The sequence below is a fragment of the Carcharodon carcharias genome, chromosome 2, assembly GCF_017639515.1.
Source record: "Carcharodon carcharias isolate sCarCar2 chromosome 2, sCarCar2.pri, whole genome shotgun sequence".
Classification (NCBI taxonomy): domain Eukaryota; kingdom Metazoa; phylum Chordata; class Chondrichthyes; order Lamniformes; family Lamnidae; genus Carcharodon; species Carcharodon carcharias.
The window spans coordinates 136787552-136811731 of NC_054468.1; the positions used below are offsets into that span (position 1 = coordinate 136787552).

At 44.5% G+C, this 24180-nt stretch overlaps 1 protein-coding gene across 6 annotated transcripts in view; it reads right to left on the reverse strand.

Annotated features, from left to right (window-relative positions):
* dzank1 (double zinc ribbon and ankyrin repeat domains 1) overlaps positions 1–24180 on the reverse strand; it is a 131901-nt gene that overhangs the window by 36100 nt on the left and 71621 nt on the right. The gene's annotated exons all lie outside the window — the stretch shown is intronic.

Below are 24180 nucleotides of genomic sequence, written 5' to 3' on the forward strand. Positions count from 1 at the left end.
ATTAAAAAAAACCAAAATATTTGTATGTTTAAAATGACAATCAGTTTCCATCTATAGGGCACCTTTTATGTACTAGAACACCCTAAGATCTTCACAGGAGCATTATTAAACAAAATGTGGTACTTAACCACAGAAAGGGATATTAGGCCAGACCACCAAAAACTTGGTCAGAGGTTTTAAAGAGTGGCTTAAAGGAGCAAAGAGACAGAGAGGTTTAGGCAGAGAATTTAGGAACTAGGCAGCTGATTGTGATTTTGGCTTCACAGAGGTCAATGTCTATGCACAGTTTTAAGGGGGTCAGCGTGGAGCTTATGAAAGGAAATCACATTAACAACTGATCTTATACAGTGCCTTTAACCTAAAAAATGTCCCAAGGCACTTCACAGGAGCATTATAAAACAAAATATGACACTGAGCCTTTTAAGGAGATATTAGGTCACTTGACCAAAAGCCCATTCAAAAAGGAAGATTTTAAGGAGTGTCTTAAAGGAGGAAAGCAAGGTAGAGAGGTGGAGGGAGGGAATCCCAGAGTTTAAGGCCAAGGCAGTTGAAGGCACGGTCACCAATGATGGAGCGATTAAAAAGGGGGATCCACAAGAGGCCAGGATTAGAAAAGTGCAGATATCATGTATGGTTGTGGAGTTGAAGAGATTACAGAGATAGGGAGGGGCGCGGCCTAGGAGGGATTTGAAAACAAGAATGAGAATTTTAAAATCAAGATGTTATTTTACTAAGGACCAGTGCAGGTCAATGAACACAGGGGTAATAGGGCAATGGGACTCAGTGCGAGTTAAGGTACGGGTAGCAGAATTTTGAATGACCTCAATTTAGGGAGGGGAGAATTTGGAAGACCAGCCAGGAATGCATTGGAATAGTCAAATCTAGAGGCTACAAAGACATGAACAAGTGTTTCTGCAGCAGATGAGCTGAGACAGGGGCAAAGTTGGGTGATGTTATGGAGGTGACAATAGGCAGCCTTAGTGATGGTGTGAATATGTAGTCATAAGGTTATCTTGGAGTCATTATGACACCAAGGATTGAATTTGTAGGCCCTGATGGGGACAAGTGTAGAGGTGGGCAGGTGCATGAATTCATCACTATCCTGCCCCTGGGCAATTTTCTGGAGGCAAGTTGGGGGAAGGAGTGTCAGGGTTAAAGTGGCAGGCAGCTAATTCAAGCCATTAATGGCCGGTTAATGCCAATTGTTGGAGGCTGACTGGGGTTTTCCAGTGGACCTCCAGATCTGGGACATGTCAGGGAACAGTGTAGCTGTTTAGAGGTGGAGCCCTGGCAGCAGATCCACAATGGTAGCCTGGATGAAAAGGGGATTTTTTAACGTTAAAGTTAGAGAGAGTCTTCCCTAGACTCAGAGGTGATGCCAGAGGACTGGAGAGTTGCAAACATTATGCCCTTGTTCTAAAAAGGTTGTAAGGATAAGCCCAGCAATTACAGACCAGTCAGTTTAACTTCAGTGGTGGGCAAGATTCTAGAAACAATTATTCGGGATAGAATTAGTAGTTAGATGGAAAAATATGGGTTGATAAGGAAGACCCAGCATGGATTTCTCAAGGGGAAATCATGTTTAACTAACTTGCTGGAGTTTTTTAAAGAGGGAACAGAAACGGTCGATGAGGGTAATGCAGTTGATGTGGTGTACATGGACTTTGAAAAGGCATTGACACAGTGCCACAAAATAGACTTCTGAGGAAAGTTATTGCTCATGGAATAAAAGGGATAGTAACAATGTGGATACAAAATTGGCTGAAAAGTAGGAAGCAGAGAGTAATGGTCAATGGATATTTTTTGGACTGTGGGAAGATTTGTAGTGGAGTTCCCCAGCGGTCGGTGTTGGGGCCATTGCTTTTCCTGATTTACAATAATGATCTAGATTTGGTGCGCAGGGAACAATTTGAAAGTTTGTGGATGATATGAAGCTTAGGAGAGTTGTGAACTGTGAGGAGGATGGTGTGGAACTTCAAGAGGCCATAGACAAGTTGGTGGAGTGGGCAGATAGGTGGCAGATGAAGTTCAATGTGGTGAATGTGAGGTGATGCATTTTGTTAGGTAGAACATGGACAGACAATATAAAATAAGTGATGAAATTTTGAAAGACTTGGGTGTATAGGTGCATAGATCATTGAAAGTAGCAGAACAGGTGGGGAGAACAGTTAATAAAGCATATAGGATCCTGAGCTTTGTTAATAGAGGCATAGAGTACAAGAGCAGGGAGGTTATGCTGAATTTATATAAGACACTTGTTAGGCCTCAGCTGGAATATTGTGTACAGTTCTGGGCACCATATTATAGGAAAGATGTGAACATGTCGGAGAGAGTGCAAAAGAGCTTTGCAAGAATGGTTCCAGGGATGAGAAACTTCACTTATGAAGATAGATTGGAGAGGTTGAGACTGTTCTCCTTGGAGAGAAGGCTGAGAGCAGATTTGATTGAGATGTTCAAAATCATGAGGGGGCTGGACAGAGTAGATAGTGGGCACAGGTTTAAAGTGATTTGCAAAAGAAGCAAGTGTGACGTGAGAAAATCTTTTTTCACGCAATGAGTGGTTCAGGTCTGGAAAGCACTGTCGGGAAGAGTGGTGGAGGAAGGTTCAACTGAGGCTTCAAGAGGACATTAGATGCTTATTTGAATAGAAACAACGTGCAAGGGTACGGGGAAAAGGCAGGGCAATGGCACTAGGTCATAATGCTCATTTGGAGAGCCAGTGCAGATGTGATGGGCCGAATGGCCTCCTCCTGTGCTGTTAAGATTCTGTGGCTCCTTCTTTGGGGTTGTGCACTTATCTGTAAGGGCAGTCTGCTGCTTTTTCAGTGTAGCAGGGTCTTCCATTAGCCCTCCAGCTTTGACAGCCAACCTGCTGTCCTTAATTGGATGGCGAGCCCGTACTTTGGCCTTCATTGGCCAATTTGGGGTAAATAAAGGTCAACCACCGAATCCTATTTGACCCAAAGCCCTTGGCAAAATCCTGCCCTAAGATTGCGATCAGACTGCTTTTGTTGTCAGGGAGAGAGATGGTGTCAGTAACTAGGGAACACAGTTTAGAGGGAGGATTGAAAACAATGGGTTCAGTCTTCTCAATATTTAATTGGAGGAAACTTCTGCTCATTTAGTATTGGATGTTGGATAAGCAGTCTGATAATTTAACAACAGTTAGTAGGGGAACAAGGGAGGTGATGGCAAATTGAGGCTGAGTGTCAGCAGCATACATGTGAAAACTAACACTGTGCTTTCAGATAATGTTGTTGAACAACAGTTGATCCAGCAGGTCTGGCAGCACTGTGTGAAGAGAGAAACAAAAGTTCTGAAGAAGAGTCACATTTGACTCCAAATGTTAACTTTGGACAGAATTGTTCCAGATTTGGTAGCAGGCAGGTAAAACTACGTTGTACCCGCTTGCCACAATGACGGCTTCTCACGCCATATCATCCTAAACCCGCCGCATTAATTATGCATTCACAGGGAACAGCACGTTTCCATGGAGGGTGGCTCTGATTCGTCCACCATCTCATCACCTCACCGGTTCATCACGCCAAGTGCCACATCTAAAGTACAGCCACACACACACCTCTCAGTGCTTCCAGCGCAGGACTGTCGCAAATAAGACATGGCCCCAGAAGATAAGAAGACTGCGGCCCCCAGGTTTAGTGATGCGTCCCTCGAGCGCCTTTTGGATGCTGTGGAGGCCCACCGTGATGTCCTCTACCCCTGCTCTGACCACAGGAGAGGCAGCAACATCACCACTGTGGTTTGGTAGGCGATGGCAGTGGTGATCAGTGCCAGTGCTGCACAGAAGAGATTGACCATCCAGTGCAGGTAGAGGGTGAATTATCTCATCCGTGTTGCCAGGGTAAGTGAACCATTTCATCACACTAAACTCACACACTCGAGCCCATTATACATTCACTGGCATCTCACTCACTGCCAGCTTAAGGGAGTTCACCATTCACTCTCTCACACATACCCTCATATCTCCATCTGGCCTCATCTGCTCTGGAGACTGCCTCCTCAGCCTTCACCATCTTGAGGCCACTTGCACAGATCAACTTGTGCCCCCACACAAACCCTGAGATGCCTCCCCCCCTTCCTCAGTATAGTGTAAAGAACATATCTTTTTTATTTATTTTGAATTAAAATTACAATTGCTGCAGTTTGAAAGACATGTCTACTGGAACAGTGTGAGGGATATATACAATGTTGCTGTCCTGGAACAGAGTGTGCCATGAAAGACAGGATAGTGCCAAGGAGGAGTCCAGGAAACTGCCTGGCAACAACATTTTAATTGGCTCCTGACCAGATGACTAGGTTTGTGAGAGAGCAGTGCAGCAGAAAAGCTCCTAGCCTGAAAAGAGAAAAGACCTAAAACCTCTTTCTCTTGTGTGTGCCAGATTCCAATAGTTCTACGATAATAGCTAGCTGTTTTATTTCCTCATATCTCTATAATCTGCTCTCTCTCTGAAAAACCCCTGTCAACAGTAAAAGGGGAAAATCACCATTAGAGACATTGAAAAGCAAGTGCTCAACCAGTGAACAAAAGAATAACAGTGCTGGGAAGACCACCTTGTGTCATCAGCAAAGAACTGAAAGAAATTCGGAAGACATCAATCAAAATCAACCCATCGTATCCTGCACTCCGGAATTGATGCGACTGAACTGTTTTATTCCACCTTTAAAATCCATGTTTTTGTGTGTCTTATGTGTCTTGTATGTGTCTATATAAGGTTTTAAGGGGTAGAGTTTAGCTTATAGAGTTAGAAGTTAGCAGCTCATATTTCTTTTGCCACTGGTTAACAACAATTTGTTCAATAAACAGTTCTTCACTTATTAAGTTTACAAACATGGTGCTTGTATTCTGTTAACCTAAATTAAACAATTTGATCAAATATTTTCACATTTGTCACGGCTCGGGGAGCAGTGGGGCTTGATATTGCCGCGCACTATCCCCAGTGAGTTATGACAATAGACCTTACCTTGCAGCCTCTTCCCTTGCCTGAGGCCACTTCTCCCCCTTCCCCAAACAAGCCCTAAACCTGCAGCCATACAAAGCCACCCCTGCCTTATAGCTGGTCTGGTAGGTAGAAACCTGCCCGTGAGCCCCCTTAAAAGTGTTGTGGTGCTGTCTGCGAAGGCTGGAGCTGATGACTGCGAGTGTTGCCCAAAGCAAGCTAGGCAAACAAACCTTAAAGTCCCAAGCAAAGTGCAGCTCGTCAGGTGCATGTCACTTATGTGCTGCTGGGAAACATGTCAGCATGGGCGGACGATCCAGTGTGGGTGGATGAGTCCGGCGGGCTAGCCTTATAATGATATACAGATTATAATGAGGTTCCTGACATCCGATGGCAGGGAATGCAGTCCTCCATCAACAGGCTGAGCGGACCATTGAAAACTGGTTTCACAATGTTGTGAAACTGATTTTGGCCTCCTTGCCATATTGTCCGCTCACGCCACCGAGCACGTCCAATGCCAACAAGCACGGAAAATTCCACCATTTGTTTCTCTCTCCACACATGCTGCCAGACCTGCTGAATATTTCCAGCACTTTTTGTTTTATTTCAGACTTCCAGCACCTGCAGTATATTGCCTTTAAAACAGTTAATCCAAATTGTGGATTAAATTCAAGGCACCTGCAAGTAAGAAGAGAAATCACACAGAGAACGTTCATCTAAAGAGTACTGAACTTATGGAGTAAGTAACTAGAGAATGAGACTAGAATATAAAAGCAAAGAGGTGATGCAAGAAATTTGACCATCACTGGCCAGGAGATATTAGTACAAGTGACCAAAGGCAAAGAAATAGGTTTTAAGGAGTAAATTAAAGGAGGGGAAATAGATAGAGATGCAGGGAGATTTAGGGAGGGAATTCCAGAGCTTAGGGCCATAGCAGCTGAAGAGAAGTCTGCCAGTGATGGAATAACTCAAATCAGGGATCTGCAAGAGGCCAGATCTGGAGGAATGCAGAGTTCTCAGAAAGGTTGTCAGGCTGAAGGAGGTTACAGAGACTACAGGGTGGGATGAGGCCATGGAGACATCTGAAAATCAAGATGACAGCCAGGAGCAAATGCAGGTTAGCGTGCACAGAGATGATGGGTGAAGAAGAATTGGTACAAGTTAGGATACAGGTAGTAGAATTTTATAGAGTCTAATTTTACAGAGGATAGAAGGTGGGATGCTGGTCAGGAGAATATTGAAATAGTCAAGCCTAGGGGTAAAAAGAGCATGGTTGAAGGTTTCAGCAATAGATGAGCTGAAGCAGGGGAGAAGATGGGTGATGTCATGGAGGTGAGAGTAGGTTGCTTTGTTGAATAACAGAATATGAGGTGTGAAGCTCAGCTCAGGATTAAATTGGACTCCAATTTTGCAAACTGGATGGTTCAGTCCCAGACTGTGGCCAGGCAGAGGGATGGAGTCGATGGTTAGGGAATGGGGTTTGAGGTGGGGACCAAAGACAATGGGCAGAACTTTCCACTGAGTGGGCGGGCGCCTGATCTGTTCGAGTGTAAAATAGCGCATGATGACGTCAGGTGAGCGTCCTGACATCATCACATACTCGCGCGATATTTTGGTCGGTAGGCACGCACGCAAGTCAGAGCCGCACCCATCATCAATTACGAGGCCAATTAAGGCCATTAAAAAGGGCAGTTAAGCTAGATTTTACATTGCCCCTGCGTTTTCACACTTGAAGCACGGGCAAAACGGGCAGGCAGTCAGCTGACAATTTGCTAAATTTCATCCGAGGGCGGGATAAAAAGGGTCAGCAGCATTTTCAGTGTGAGTGGTGAGGATTTTTGGAGATAGTTTGCTGCTGGTTGCTAATTGGTACTTGGCAGCTTCATCTCTGTTCGGGGCTTCATTCTTAGCATTTCCAGGCTTCATTTCAGGGCTCACTGGTGGTCTTCAAGCCTCCCAGAGGATTCAGACCGTGTGAACCCTTACAGGTATCAGGCAGCCTTCTGTTCCCTGGTAATGGGGATTGTGGTCTCTGCTGGTGGCACCTCCTCTGAGGAGGGAGAGAGGGGCAGAAGGGAGAGGAGGCCAGGTGTCCCAATGCAGCTTCCAGGGGAGGGACCTGTGGGAGGAAGGGCGCAGGTACAAGGGGCGCAGGGCCAGCAGCAAGTCCCAAGATGGCAGAGTGGCAGAGGAGCTGCTGCCGCTGTCATCCAGAGCGCTGTGACTGGTGCCTGCAGAGACGATAAGCAGGTCATGCACCAACATGAGGTCACTCTGGACCTCTCTGCTCACCACTGATGGATGGGATACTGGGTGCCTTATCCATCTCTCACACTGGTACTGACCACCTGAGGGCAGTGCCTGTGTGAGGGCTTGCAGGTCCGAGCGCAACCCCAGGGGCCCCTGATTCTGCCCCTGGAGTTGCCTCTCTATGAGAGTCACCACTCTCTCAATGGAGGAGGCAGTATGCTTGGTCATGAGGGTCAATGCAGTGCTCATGCTTCGCATGGACTCCTCCACAACAGAGACCATGACACGCATACCCTCATGGATCTCTGCCAGATCCTCCTGCTGGACATCCAGCATCTGCCGCCTAATGGACGACTCCAGAGGCTCATCATCTGCCACCGTCTTGGTCCCCAGCAATCCTCCAACTGCTGGTGCCCTGGGCACTCTATGCTTCAGTGTGCACCTCAAGCGAGTATGAAGTGTCCTCACCAATGTGCACCAACATTCTAGCCGCCGATCTAATTCCCACTGAGATGCTGATATCTGCGCATATGCCTGGGTCATAGAGTGGATGTGATGCAGGTGCAAATGAAGTCCAGTGGTCCTCCGGCATCAGGGGTGGCCCTATGGGGTCCAGAGAGCAAGTCCGTGCTGGCAAATCCAAGGGAAAACAAGGACATGTCATTAGTTAAAGTCATCACATTGTCCCTGTGCATGCCAGGCACCCTGCTGAGACAATGGAGATCTGCAACATGGTGCCATCGTCTTTCAATGATCAATGGGGACTCCAGGTTTGACGCTCCCATCAATGAAGAGGCTACACAAGAATATTTGCACCAACCGAAACTCTTACCTTTGTGCACTGCACTCTCACCTTCGTCTGGCAATCCCACCTCTCCACTCCCAGTTGCACATGGAGCAAGCCAGCTCTCTAGCTCGAGAGTGGCCTGCTCGAATCTGTGAGCAGCAGCAGGTTAAGCAGGCCTCCATCTGTACGTGACCTCTTGGCTGGGTTATGGCTCATCTTCTCCTGAAAGGACAAAGGAGCATTGATTAGTCCAATCTCTACCTGCAGTGCCATTGCAGGCTAGCCAGCCCCAGCTGAGGAACACCTTGCAGGGCACATCCTAGTTGCAGCCCTCGAACTGCAAGGCACTCAGTCCCAGCAGCCAGGGCTCACACCCTGGCCAGCTCCGGCGTCATTGACAGTTGGCACTCAGATTCTAGCACCCCTTAGGTCCATGGGGGGTTGGCCACACCTTAACACTTCATGCCAACATGGTACTCACCCTTCCTGAGCGCAGCAGGTCATTGAACCTCCTCTGGCACTGCAACCATGTGTGCCGCACCACGTCATGGCTGCTAACCAGCGCTGCAACCTACTCCCATGCCCTCTTTGTGTGGTGCGGTGGCCTCCTCCTCCCATCTCTGGAAACAAGGGTGTCCCCTCCTGGCAGCCACCTCCTCCTGGAGGACCGCGAGGCACTCATCTGAAATGCGGGGGGCCGAGTGCCCACCATACCTGCCCTCCTGCCTGGTGTCTCCAACCCCACCCAACTCCACAACTTGAATGTGGAAACTGCAGAAGAGACATTTTTCCCCTTCAAGGGGCTGCCTGTGCCTTTTCTAAACCAGCTGCCGGGTTGCCATTGGATCCGGGGGGCCAGCAGGCACCTGCCCCTTCCTGACCATTGGGGAGGCGTGTTCCACGCTGAGTGGGCCTTAATTGGTCTGGCATCGTGACATCGTGGTCGAGGGCCGATCGCGGGCGGCAGCCCGTTTCCCGGCCGATCCCAGGCTTGCCAATGGTGCCCGCCCACCGACCTGAAAATTCTGCCCAATGGGTCGGTCTTTGTAACATTTAATTGGAGGAAGTTTCTGTTCATCCAACATTGGAGTTGGACAAGCAGTGTGACAAATCAGAGACAGTGAAGCAAAGACCCCTTGAAAATTTTTTCATTGTGTGTGGCCTGTTCATTTGCCTTCAAATTGTTTTGCGCAGATGCCCACACGCAAAAGGGAGAACTTGTGAGATTCCTGTATCGTACCTCGTGGGTAGCTGTATGGCCCATGCATGCACACACAGCTTATAGAGAACATTGCACTGAAAGGGAGAGGGAGGTGGTGGTGAAGAGAAGCTGGATTTCGCCAAAGCACACATTTTTTTCTGATGGTATCATCAAGGGCAGCATGTAGAAGAGAAATAGGAGGGGGCCAAAGCTAGATCCTTGTGGAACTCCAGAGGTGCAGGAATGGGAAGAAAAGCCATTTTAGGTGATTCTCTGGCTACCACAAGATAGATAAGAATGGAATGAGGTGAGGGCAGTCCCATCCAACTGAACAATAGAGAGATGAAGGAGAATGCAGTCAACCATGTTGAAGGTTGCAGACAGGTCAAGAAGAGTGAGGAGGAATAGTTGACTAAGGTCACTATAAGTTGCAATTCATGACTTTGATAATGAGATGTTTCAATGCCAAGGAGTTGTTGGAAATGAAAGTAGAGGGAATAAATGAATTTTGGAAGACAGCTTGTAGTGGAGAAGATGCGAGTTATTGTTCCATTTAGGGTGATACTGGGATAGTGAGCAGTTTTGGCAATGGAGAGCAGGGCCTGATAATGTTTTGTGTCGTCCAACCAGATCTGACAATTCATGGCTAAATCAGTTGTTCACCATAAACATTCAAGCCTTCCCCCATAGACCTAATAGAACAGAGATGAGGATTGTACCTGGGAAACAACCAAGGTGAGAGAGAGTAATGGTTTTAATGGGGACCAGGACATCAATAGTGAAGGTTAGGGTGTGAGTTAGTAGATTGGTAGCTGCATATATCATGGAGAGTAGAGGACCAAAGGCTAGACTGTTGGGAATTTGAAGTTGCAGTTTTACATGATTTGAGGGGGAGTTTTTTTCCCTGGGTCAAACAGAAAAGTAAGTAGGGTTAGGAACAGAAAGGGGGATGGATAAGAGTGATATGTGATACCAGGAAGTAATTGGCACAGTGGGCGTAGTGAGGCCATGTGACATGGCAAGTTCGAGGGGTAGGTGAGTTTACACAAAAGGTGAAATTAAGGATAGATAGGAAGGCAATGAACTCAGAAGAAGATAAGATGGAGGCTGAAATCTCCAAGAATGGATGTCACTTGGTGTTGAGGCTGAAGGATGAAAGCAGTGAAGATATATCAGTGAGAAACTTGGTGTGGTATTTGGTGGGTGACAGAGATCAAAGAATGTAAATGAGGCAAGAAGAGTGAACAAGGTGAGATGCTTAAAAGAGAAGGTGCCAGAGCAGTGCAGAGCAAGGTGTGATTTGGTGATAAGGGCCACAATGCCACCACAGAAGTCTGAGTGGGGCCAGCGGTGGAAGGTATAGCCTGGCATAGAAACTCCAATCAGGATAAATTATGTTGCCATTATCCATCGGCCAGGTTTCTATCAAGAACATGATGTTGATACAATCACCCATGATAAGCTCATGGATGGCAAGGCCTTATTCACAAATGGATGGATATTCTCAAGGAAGATGCAGAAATGGGAGGTGATAAGCGATTTGCTAGCAGAGTTCACTGGACTAGCATTGGGACTGGTGAATGGCACGGGAAGGAAGTTGTCAAGATTTGGTCCAGTGAGGGAAGCAGCAACAAGTTGCTTGATGGTCTCTTCAGAGGATGCCAAGAAAGGCACAGAGGGAAGCTGTAGGGCTATATGTAGGGAGATGGCAGCAGGAGGGTAGGATGGTTGAGGGGTGATGAAAGATTGAAGTATGGATTTGGTAGGGTAGACCACAAAAAAGGAGAAATGAAAGAAAGCAGGAGAGAGGGGTCGATGAAAAGTAAGTAGAAAAAAAGAAGAAAGAGAAATAGAAGTAATGGGCTCTTGTCCAGAGTGCAGCCAAAAGGTGCTCATGAACAGACAAATTTTATATAAATTAGGATAAATATGTTCTGGGAATAAATGAAAAATTTATTGTGATTTGAAACTATGACATTCTTCCATTGTATAATGGTGTTTTTGACAAAGAGTCAATTTTCTAGGTAATATTCTTTTGTAGATAGAAATTTAACAAGCCGTCCCTAAGACAGTATTCAGTGCAGTCACGGTTTATTAATTTCGGCCTCCATTTTTCAAGCGAAAATGGAAATAATTACACTGTCCTGTTAACAAATTAGCTATTGTTTATTTGAATCAATTATTTTCTTCCCCATTGCTCACACAGTAGATGGGGGGAAAGGTGCCTAGGTCCAGGCCTCTATCAATTCTGTTCTACCACTGGGCTCTATCAGGTCCTTGATGGTGGCCTGGAGCAACTCTTGATTTTTCCTTTGCGTGGGAAGTAGCAGAGCTCTGATTGAGACAATACTTCATCACACACCAAATCGCAGATACACACCATGTTCTACTTCTTGCCATACCCCAGGGATTCAGAGGTTGAGCCATCCATTTTCACCCTCCCAGGCTCTAAGTCTTGACAGGTTAATCAGGGGAAGTAATAAATAATGACTGTTCCAGACGATTCATGTTAATGTGAATAATCATTCATTAAAACTACTCACAAACCATTAAACAGGGTGGGCTGTTAGAATCTGGACTACAGTCAATTCTTGATAATTTAATTTTGTTCTACTTAAGTAATTTAAAGTAAGCAAAGTAAAGAGCAAAGTGGGAATTTGGGGATTGAGGTTCTGCTTGTTATATCAAAGAAATCAGGACGAAATTGGCTGAACCAGTGCAAATGATTGGGGAACTAAAAACCTGGGTGAGTTACAACCAAAAGCACCTTTGTTTGTCTTTTCTGAAATCTATTACATGAGTTTAAGGTTCAATTCATTCAAAGAAGTCACCAGCCATTAAATTGACCACATCCCTAGGTCAAAGTTGCAAGATTCCATCAATTGCGCAGGTTCTGAAAGGTTCTTCAAATTGTGTTTGTTTTCTTAGCAGGTTGGAGGGACAGGGAGATTGGTCTTCTTCAGGTGCTGCACCAGCGGGAAGACAATTAAAGTATTTATGAAGGCAATGGAGAGAAACTTTACACCTGAAATGGCTATTTTCCAACAGCGGACAGGTCACCAGCAGCATCTGTAACACAGCAGCTTAAGGAAGGCAAATACATAGTAGGAAGTCATTGAGGCCTGCAAGTGATATGCAATCAGTAACGTAAAGGGGAAAGCAGCAAGTCTGAGATTTATGATGACAGCAGCAGGTCACTGAGGCTGATATTAATGATAGTGGTCTTGGTAAGGAAATTGCTGGCGGTTCCTGCAGCAGACTCTCACAACTCAACAGGGCTGCAGACCTTCCCTGCCTCCCTTCTATTTTCTTCAGAAGTAGCTCCTCCAAGTTGCCACAGCACAAATCTCTATGTGAAGACTTTCAGTGGCTCCTTAAACCCCACGTGCTCAATCACAATCCTGACTTGACATCCCACTCGCCATCTCTAATTCGATGGCAATCCAGGATGTGGATTTCTAATTGGACACCTTCTGGAAAGTTCAACCAGAAGGCCTCTACTCGTGCGTCTGGATTCTTGACCCCGAAATCACCCCACCATTCATGCAAAAATTAAGGCCACAAGAGTGCAAGAATGCACCCATCAGTACTACCTTCAATATTACCATTTCAGGGGTACGTCGCGTTTTTCTGACAATAATTCTTGTCTCAGCAGGACGGATAATCTTTAAATAGTTTCCTTTAAAAAATTGTTTTTAAACTCAATACTACAAATTTGAATATTGTTATAATTGTACTCACTGTATCATGTGAAAAATAATTTAAAAAGCAAAACCAAATGCAAAAAGGCAATTACTTTAAAGAGTCTCTGAACACTTATTTCATGTCCAATCATGCCAGACAGGATGAAATTCAATTTGTCTATCTTGATCTGAAATTTTATTTCAAAATAATAAAATATTATCATTATTTTATAATATATAATTATATGATTTATAATTATAAATAATTTTATAATTAGGTTAATTTTTCACAAATGCCAATTAGTCAGCATCTTTTGATGAGCTTGCTGAACTATTTCGTAAGATCAGCTTTATGCACAATAAGGGTTTCTATCCCCCAGTTAATCCTACAGCCAACATCTTAGTAAAATATCTAATCATGTTTAACATGCTTCTAAGGAAATGGATGAAATTTAAGGATGTATTCATGCTAATCAGGGAAACAAATTCACCCATTCATGATTATTTACTAATTTTTCCACTTTAATCTCTTGGTCCTCCACATCTTAAGACAGTTTTAACTTTTCACCATTTACAACATACTCACACAGGTTTGACTTGACTCATTTCAGCTTCACAGGCCCAGAAACAAAAGAACAGGAGGGAGCCATTCAAGCCACTTGAGTCTGATCGGCCATTCAATTAGATCATGACTGATCTGTATCTTAATATCTTAATTCCAGTTACCTGCCTGGGTTCCATACTCCTTAATACCTTTATCTAACAATAATCTATCAATCCAAGTTTGATATTATTAATTGACTTAGCCTCAACAGCTTTTTGGAGGACAGAGTTCTAGATTTCCGCTGCCTTTTATATGAAGTGCTTCCTGACATCACCCCGACTGAGTGGCCTTACTCTAATTTTAAAATTATGTCCTCAGTTCCGGACACTCCACCAGAGGAAAAGGTTTCTCTCAATTTACCTTATCAAATCCTTTAAACATCTTAAACACCTCAATTAGATCACCCCTTAATCTTCTATATTCAAAGGAATACAGGCCAAATGTATCCACCCTCTCCTCATAATTTAACTCTTTTAGCTACAGTATCATGCTGGTGAATCTGCACTGCACCCCCTCCAAGGTCAATATATCCTTCATGAAGTGAAGTGTCCAAAATTGAATACAGTACTTTGTATTGTCACTGGACTAGTAATTGAGAGACCCAGGGTAATGCTCTGGGGGACCCGGGTTCGAATCCCACCATGGCAGATGGTGGAATTTGAATTCAGTAAGAAGATCTGGAATTAAAAGTCTAATGGTGAAAATGAAATTATTGTCAATTGTTGTAAAAGCCCATCTGGTTCACTAATGCTCCTTTAGGGAAGGAAATCTGCTGTCTTTATCTGGTCTGGCCTGCATGTGACTCCACATCCGCAGCAATGTGGTTGACTCTTAAATGCCCTCTGAATTGGCCTAGCAAACCACTCAGATGTATCAAACGGTAAAGTGTCAATAAAAAGAAATGAAACCAGATGGACCACCTGACATCATCCTAGGCACTGGAAACAACAATGGCAAACCCAGCCCTTTCGATCCTGCAAAGCCCTACTTGCTAACATCTGGGACTTGTGCCAAAATTGGGAGAGCTGTCCTACAGACTAGTCAAGCAACAGTCTAACATAGTCACCCTCATGGAATATACCTTACAGATCAGGTCTCAGCACCACTATCACCATCCCTGGGTATGCTCTGTCCTACTGGCAGGACAGACTCAGGAGAGGTGGCAGCACTGTGGTATACAGTCAGAAGGGAGTTGCCTTGTAGTCCTCAACATTGACTCTAGGCCCCATGAAATCTCATGGCATCAGGTCAAACATTGGCAAAGAAACCTCCTGCTGATTACCACGTACCGCCATCCTCAGCTGATGAATCAGTACTCCTTAATGTTGAACACCACATGGGGGAAGCACTGAGGGTGGCAAGGGCGCAGAATGTACTCTGGGTGAGGGACTTCAATGTCCATCACCAAGAGTGGCTCAGTAGCATCATCACAGACCAGGCTGGCCAAGTCCTAAAGGACGTAGCTGTTAGACAGATGGTGAGGGAACCAACAAGAGGGAAAAACATACTTGACCTCATCATCACCAACCTGCCTGCGGCAGATGCATGACAGCATCGGTAGGAGTGACCACCGCAAAGTCCTCTTGGAGACAAAATCCCATCTTCACATTGAGGGTGCCCTCCATCGGAATGTGTAGCACTACCACCGTGCTAATTGGGATAGATTTCAAACAGATCTAGCAACTCAAGACTGGGCATCCAAAAGGCACTGTAGGCCATCAGCAGCAGCAGAACTGTACTCAACACAATCTGTAATTTCATGGTCCGGCATATCCCACAATCTACCATTACCATCAAGCCAGGGGATCAACCCTGATTCAATGAAGAGTGCAGGAGGGCGTGCCAGGAGCACAGAACCAGGCATACCTAAAAATGAGATGTCAACCTGGTGAAGCTACAACACAGTGCCAATTGCGTGCCAAACAGCATAAGCAGCAAGTGACAAACGGAGCTAAGCTCTGCAGCCCTGCCACACCCAGTCATGAATGCTAGTGGAAAATTAAACAGCTCACTGGAGGAGGAAGCTCCCCAAATATCCCCATCCTCAATGATGGAGGAGCCCACCATATCATTGCAAAAGGAAGGACTGAAACATTTGCAGCAATCTTCAGCCAGAAGAGCCAAGTGGAAGATCTATCTCAGCCTCCCCCAGAGGTCTTGAGCATCACTGGTGCTAGTCTTCAGTCAATTCAATTCACCCCACATGTTATCAAGAAACAGCTGAAGGCATTGGATGCAGCAGAGGCTATGGGCCCTGACAACAATCTGACAATCGTACAGAAGACCAGCTGCAGAACTTGCCACATCCCTAACCAAGTTGTTCCAGTACAGTTACAACACTGGCATCTCCCCGGCAATGTGGAAAGTTGCCCAGATATGTCCTGTACCTAAAAAGCAGGACTAATCCAACCTGGCCAGTTACCTGTCTATCCTTTATCTCTTGATCATCAATAAAGTCATGGAAGGGATCATCAACAGTGCTATCAAGCAGCACTTGCTTAGCAATAACCTGCTCACTGACGCTCAGTTTGGGTTCTGCCAGGGTCACTCAGCTCCTGACCTCATTACAGCCTTGGTTCAAACATGGACAAAAGAGCTAAACTCCAGAGGTGAGGTGGGAGTGATTGCCCTCAAATCATGGCAGCATTTGACTGGGTGTAGCATCAAGGAGCCCTAGCAAAACTGGAGTCAATAAGAATCAGGGGGAAAACTCCCTGCTAGTTGGAGTCATACTTAGCACAAAGGAAGATGGTTGTGGTTGTTGGAGGTCAATCATCTCAGTTCCAGGACATCATTGCAGCAGTTGCTCAGCATAGTATCCTAGGCTCAACCATCTTCAGCTGCTTCATCAATGACCTTCCTTTCATCATAAGGTCAGAAGTGGGGATGTTTGCTGATGATTGGACAATGTTCAACACCATTCGCGACTCCTCAGATACTGAAACAGTCCATGTCCAATTGCAGCAAGATCGGGAAAATATCCAGACTTGGGCTGACAAGTGGCAAGTAACATTTACGCCACACAAGTGCAAGGAAATTACCATCTCCAACAAGAGAGAATCTAACCATCACCCCTCTAAATGCAACGGCATTACCATCACTGAATCCCTCACTATCAACAGCCTGGGGGTTACCATTGACCAGGAACTAAACTGGACTAGCCATATCAATACTGTGGCTGCAACAGCAGATCAGAGGCTAGGAATCCTGCGGCAAGTAACTCACCTCCTGACTCCCCAAAGCTTGTCCACCATCTACAAGGCACAAGTCAGGAGTGTGATGGAATACTCTCCACTTGCCTGGATGAGTGTAGCTCCAACAACATTCAAGAAACTTGACACTATCCAGGACAAAGCAGCCCACTTGATTGGTACCCCTTCCATAAACATTCACTCCCCTCCACCACCAAAGCACAGTATCAACAGTGTGTGCCATCTACAAGATGCACTGCAGAAACTCACCAAGGCTCCTTAGGTAGCACCTTCCAAACCCACAACTGCTACCATCTAGAAAAACAAGGGCAGCAGACCACCACCTGGAAGCTTCCCTCCAAACCACCCACCATCCTGACTTGGAAATATATTGTCATTCCTTCACTGTCGTTGAGTCAAAATCCTGCTCTCTACGCTACACCTCAGGGACTGCAGCAGTTCAAGAAGGCAGCTCACTTCTTAAGGGCAATTAAGGATAGGCAATAAATGCTGGCCTAGCCAGCGACGCCCACATCTCATAAATGAATTTTAAAAATGCAGTTGTGCAGTGTTGCCACCAAACACCATAAATATACAACTCTTCACACAACTTTAACAAGTGAACATTCGAATCGCTATCATACCAAACCTTCATTTTTCTGTTTTCAGGGAACAGAATTTGTCAAGCACAAAATGTTGAGAGGCAAATTTAGTGAATGGAAGGACTAATAGGTACGGTTACAAACAAAAGCAGCACTCACAAGGTTAAACACAGAAAGGGCTGATCTCTAAAACAAATAAGAACCTTTGCCTGTGGCTAATTATGTTCCCAAATATAAAAAGACAGAGGAATGTACAAGCAATTATACTGAGTTCTGTGCAGTACCAGCTTTCTTTGCCACTTCTGAACTATAAGGAATACAAAAGAAAGATATTAAATCTTTAGTCAAATAACCATTCTAATATATTTCAGAAAAATAAAGTAAAAAATGCAGAGATAAATCCCTTGTAATGAAATACACAGCATCCATTTGGTTAATGTTCAACATGGATAACCTTGAATATTTGCAGATACAACAGAGCTGAAAAAAAAGATTTTTTTTTTAAAAAACACGTTTTGCCACAGGCAGAGTTAGAAGGTGGGTGACCAACGGGCTATTTTGATACAACACTGCAAAGCAAATCGTACTGAGAAATTCATGGCGAAGTGTAAATGCCTGTTGAGAGCACAAGAACTCAATGTACTGTGTGGATGGCTGCAGGAAGGGTTTGAAGCCAAAGGCAGTGACTAACAAAGAGCCCCACCTTTCTCTGAGTCAGCTCGTGCACTGGCCTGTATCCCACAAGCACCGGCAGGTACTGAGGGGCAGGGTAGAGATAGAGCAATTTGAGTTAGATCTGCATTCTTTGGAACTGGCTGAAATAACTACTGGGAGTGGCTTTGCTATTTTTAAAGGATATAAACTTCATAGTACAAAAAAAATCAAAAGCTTATACAATGCAATTCAATCCAGGATAACTAGACATTGGATAAAATCCGAGTCCTTATGGAAATACATTGCTAAATGAAGACAAAGAGATGTAATTGTTGCTTAGCAAATTGAAGCAATGCACTGCTCTTCAGGGGTTAGGTTTCAGACAATTTCAGGTTCCATCTGATTCTGAAAGTGTCTGGTCATTGCAAGTGATTATGTGGGTCCCCACTCTAATGCTCACACACCAACCTCTCTGAGTTAGTCTGCAGTATCATATATGACTTTGTAACCAATCATGCTCGACATTTTATGAGCTGAGATTAAGCACATCCATCATCGCTCATATCTGATGCTCTACTTACTTTACATAGGAACTGGAAGAGGCCTTTCAGCCCCTTCAGCCTGCTCAACATTTCTGTCAAATCATGGCTGATCTGTAGTTCAACTCATTTACCTATATAGCTCCGTATCCCTCAATACCCTTATCCAAAAAAATCCACTGATCTTAGTCTTGAAAGTTTCAATTGACCCCCAACATCCACAACCATTTGAGGGGCAGAGGTTCAGATTTCCAGATTTTCTATCCTTTCGAAGACACTATTGGCAAACCTGCTGTAGGAGATAATTCTGTAATAGAACAAAAGTAATTATGACTTTGGGCGATATTGTAAAATGACTGAAATCAACCTGTTAAACTTCTCTCCTGATTTTATTTATGGTGACTTCAATGGAAATGAAAAATGGGAGTGATGTCTCATGGGTGGCTGAATTGATAACCATTTTAGACTATCACTCCAAGTTAAAATGAGCCCCACTGACACCAGGGCTGTCAGAGGTACCAGACACCAGTTGAGTGGTGTTTTTGTTTGGTGCCTCTGCCCTCTGGTGGCATGTAGGCAACATCTGCCATTTTGGGTCTGACAGCAGGCTGGTATGTCCTCTCCATGCACCAGAACAGTTTTAGCATTGTTGGCCCACACACGCTCTCCCCTAATATCAGGGAAGGTTCCAGCCGGATGGCAAAATTTGCAGACCTGTCTTTAGTACCAATTGGGAAAGAATGAACTCAGCACATGACCCATGGCTGCTGATACAGAATGTGCAAAATAAATACAGCAGGATTGGCAGCAAGGTAATCGGTAAATCAGAGTTGCTACAGCTGACCTTGACTGTGCAACACAAGATGATTGCAAATGTCCTGATTTTGGGCTGTGAATCCATCATTTTTGGCAGACTTGTAACTTAAGGAAGAAAAACCCTCATTTATATAATGTTTTCATGACTTCAGAAAGTCCCAAACTGTTTTACAGCCAATGGAGTACTTTTGAAGCGTCATCACTATTGTGATGTAGGAAATGTGGAAGCCAATTTGAACACTGAGATAACGACCAGATAACCTGATTTAGTGCTTTTGGTTGAGGGATAATTATTACCAGGAGTTCAGGAAGAACTACTTGCTCTTCTTTGATGGAGGCAGGGGTCATTGAATATTTTAAGGCGGAGATAGATAGATTCAAAGGTTATTGGGGGTAGATGGGAATGTGGAATTTGACACATAAACAGATCAGCCATGATCTTATTAAATAGTGGAGCAGGCTCAAGCGGCTGAATAGCTTACTTCTGCTCCTAATTCGTATGTTTGTATGTATGAAACTGTGCCATGTTCTTTAACACCCTGAGAGTGCAGATGGGACATTGGTTTGTCATCTCATCCAACAGTGCAGCACCTCTTCTGTATTGTACTGGAGTGTCAGCCTGAATTATGTGCTCAAGTCTCTGAGTGAGACTTGAACCCACGACTTTCTGACACAGCAGCATGAAGGCTACCAACTAAGTCACAAGAGGCTCTGTGGCAGGAAAGCAGCCTGCCTTTGTTTTGGTATTTCTCTGTGAATGTATGAAGAAGAATGCTAACTCAACATTGGAGAAAATTGCCAGTATAAATCGGTGCCCAACACTCCATGGTGGACAAATCACTGAAATGTGAAGTCTTGTGCAAAGAGTATTAAAAAAAAACAACTGCAACTCTGCAAGTGAAGAGTCAGCTTTTGGCTCTTTGAAGGAACCACCTTCTTTGTAAGACAGATAAACACACACTGTGATTAGCTGACGACACCTACATCTTAGTAATGATTGTGGTTCCATGAGGCTCCTGTAAGGTGGTTCTGCATTCCTAACTTTTGACTCATTTTGGCTTATGTTTGGGAGCTGGGCCCAAACCCTGCATGTTAATTATAGAGAAAGGGAGCATGCGTTATTTGACAAAACAGTTCTTCCAATACTTGCACTTTATAATCCAAAATAAGTTTTTTATGAAAATCCAGGAAATTAAAGTGAATTTTAGTGCTGGCACAAGCCAGTTTTCACAATTAAACCCTTGGTCTCATTGTACACTTTTTCTCTTTACATCTTAGCTGTCTTTTACCAGTTTAATCTCAGATGTGGCTCAGTGGGAGCACTCTCACTCCTGGGTCAAAAGGTTGTGGTTTTAAGCCCCAGTTCAGGGACTTCGGCACAAAATCTAGACAGACACTCCAACACAGTACCTAGGGAATGCTGCCATTTTTCCTACATTACAACATTGACTACATTGTAAAATGAGTTGGAACATCCTGAGGTTGTGAAAGGTGCTATAAATGAATACAGGTATTCCTTTTTTTAAAAAAATGACCTCTCTAGTGCAGTACTTCAACACTTTAAGAATAAAAAACCAACTCCACATATAAGTGATTTTCCGAAAGTGGAAAGAAACAACCTATAGCTGGCTTGACCTGAAACAAAACTGCTGCTCACAGAGGTGGGCGAGCATGTGCTTGAAAATATCGTTCACCATCAGCTTCCCCATAACCCTCACCAAAAGGGCTGTGAAAAGGAGGGAAAGTGGGCTCCAAAGTGCCCACAGATGCTGAATCGGGCAATCTCTGGCTCCTCCAGCTATTTGCCAAGACCCATGTCATAACCAGGATAAAAACGATACCGAGGCTTCTGCATCTGCTGCTACTTCCAGCCCATCACCAGCCTAATCTGACCCAACAAGACATACCCACACACACACACACATCAGCACAACCTAGAGCTCCCGCCACCTCACCGACAAGTAAAACAAAGGCTGCCAAAAACCCTCCATTGATCTTGTTTTTCATGGTTTCCTATCTCTGTTACCTCCTCTAAGTCTACAACTCTTCCCCTGAACTCTCCATTCCTCTGACTTGGGCCTTATGATGTATCCCTGCCTCCCTTCACTCCATCATCGGCAGTCATACAGTAAACTGCTTAGAACCCATGATCATAGGAACACAGGAAATTGGAGCCGGAGTAGGCCATGTGGCCCTTCGAGCCTGCTCCGCCACTCAACTGGATCATGGTTGATCTTCTACCTCAACACCATTTTCCTGCACTATTGCCAAATCCCTTGATATCTATAATACCTAGAAATCTATTGATCTGTGTCTTGAATATACTCAATAACGAGGCCTCCACAGCCCTTTGGGATTGAGAATTCACCCTCTGAGTGAAGAAATTACTCCTCATCTCAGTCCTAAATAGCCTCCCTCTTATTCTGAAACTGTGTGCCCAGGTTCTAGGCCACCCCAGCTAGGGAGACACCCTTTCTGGATCTACCCTGTCAATCCCTGTAAGAATTTTGTTTGTTTCAATGACATCACCTCTCACTCTTCTAAACTCCAGAGAATATAGGCCCAGTCTCTGAGTCTCTCCTCATTTGGCAATCCCTACATCCCAGGAATCAGTCTGGTGAACCTTCATTACACTCCCTCTATGGCAAGCATATCCCTTCTTGAGGAGACAAAACTATACACAGTATAGTTCATCAATGCTCTATACTCCTGTACACAAATTCTCTTGCAATATAGGGCCAACACACTGTTTGCCTTTCTAATTGCTCGCTGTACCAGTATGTTAGCTTTCAGTGACTTATGAACAAGGACACCCAGGTTCCTTTGGACATCAACACTTCCCAATCTCTCACCTTTGAGAAATAATTTGCTTTTCTATTTTCCTATCAAAGTAGATAACTTCACACTTTTCCATATTATATTCCATTTGCCATGTTCTTGCCCACTCACTTAGCCTGTCTAAATCCCCTTGAGGCCTCTTTGCATCCTCCTCACAACTCACATTCCCACTTAGATTTGTCATCAGCAAACTTGGAAATATTACATTTGGTCCCACATCAAAATCATTGACATAGAATGTGAACAGCTGGAAGTCGAGCACTGATCCATGTTGTACCCCACAAATCACAACCTGGCAACCTGAGGATAACATTGGATATTATTTGTGTGTCTGAAATTGAAGATGGTTGATGAGAAGAAACCAGCTCCCAAGAAGGAAGCCAAGAAAGCCTTAAAGAAACCGGCAGCAAAGGGTGGGAAGAAGCAGCGAAGGTCGAGGAAGGAGAGTTACTCCATCTATATTTACAAAGTGATGAAGCAGGTTCACCCTGACACCAGCATCTCCTCCAAGGCCACGAACATCATGAACTCGTTTGTGAACGATATTTTTGAGCGCATCGCGGGTGAGGCTTCCCACCTGGCCCATTACAACAAGCGCAGCACCATCAGCTCCTGGGCAATCCAGACTGTCGTGCGCCTGCTGCTGCCTGGGGAACAGGCCAAGCATGTCGTATTGGAAGTGACAAAGGTGGTGACCAAGCACACCAGCTCCAAGAAAAGCTCCAGGATGGACTGAAAACACATACATAGACTCTCTGTCAGAATCACAGATGCAGGTGGTCGTTTGGCCCATCATGTCTGCACCGGCTCTCTGAGCATTTTAACTTAGTGCCAATCTCCTGCCTTTTCCCCGTAACCCTGCATATTGCTTCTATTTAAATAATCATCCAATGCTCTCTTGAATGCCTGAATTGAACCTGCCTCCACCACACTTCCACGCAGTGCATTCCAAATCCTAACTACTCGCTGTGTGAAAAAGTTTTAAACACATCATACAATTGCTTCTTTGGCAAAACACTTCAAAACTGTGTCCTCTGGTTCTCGATCCGTTTACGAGTGGGGTCAGTTTCTCCCTATCTACTCTGTCGAGGCCCCTCACGATTTTGAAAACTTGTATCAAGTCTCCTCTTAGCCTTCTCCTCTCCAAGGAAAACAGTCCCAACTTCTCCCATCTTTCCTCATAACTGAAGTGCTTCATCCCTGGAACCATTTTCATAAACCTCTTCTGCAATCTCTCCAATGCATTCACATCTTTCCTATAATGTGGCACCTAGAACTGTACATAATACTCCAGCTGAGATCTAACCAATGTCTTAAAAAAGGTCATCATACCTACCTGCTCTTATACTCCCTATGCCCCTATTAATGAAGCCTAGAATACTGTATGCTTTAGAAACAGCTCTCTCTACCTGTCCTGCCACCTTTAATGACTTATGTACATATACACCCAGGTCTCTTTACTCCCGTTTAGGAATAGTACTCTTTATTTTATACTGTCTCTCCATGTTCTTTGTATCAAAGTCTATCACCTCACACTTCTCCACATTGAAATTCATCTGCCACCTATCTGCCCACATCACCAATGTGTCAATGTCCTTTTGAAGTTCCACAACGTCCTCCTCACAGTTTATAATTCTCCCAATTTTTGTGTCGTCCGCAAACTTTGAAATTGTCCCCTGCACACCAAGATCTAGATTATTTACATATGTCAGGAAAAGCAAGGGTCCCAATATCAACCCCTGGGGAATTCCACTACAAACGTTCCTCCAGCCTGAAAAATACCCATTAACCATTACTCTGTTTCTTATCCCTCAACCAATTTTGTATCCACATTGTAACTGTCCCTTTTATTACATGACTTATAACTTTCTCACAAGTCTGTTGTGTGGCACTATATTGGACGCCTTTTGGAAGTCCAAATACACCACGCCAATAACCTTGCCCTCATCAACCATCTCTGTTACCACTTCAAAAAACTCCTGCAAGTTAATTACACACGATTTTCCTTTAACAAATCCATGCTGACTCTTCCGAGTCAATCCACATTTTTCTACGTG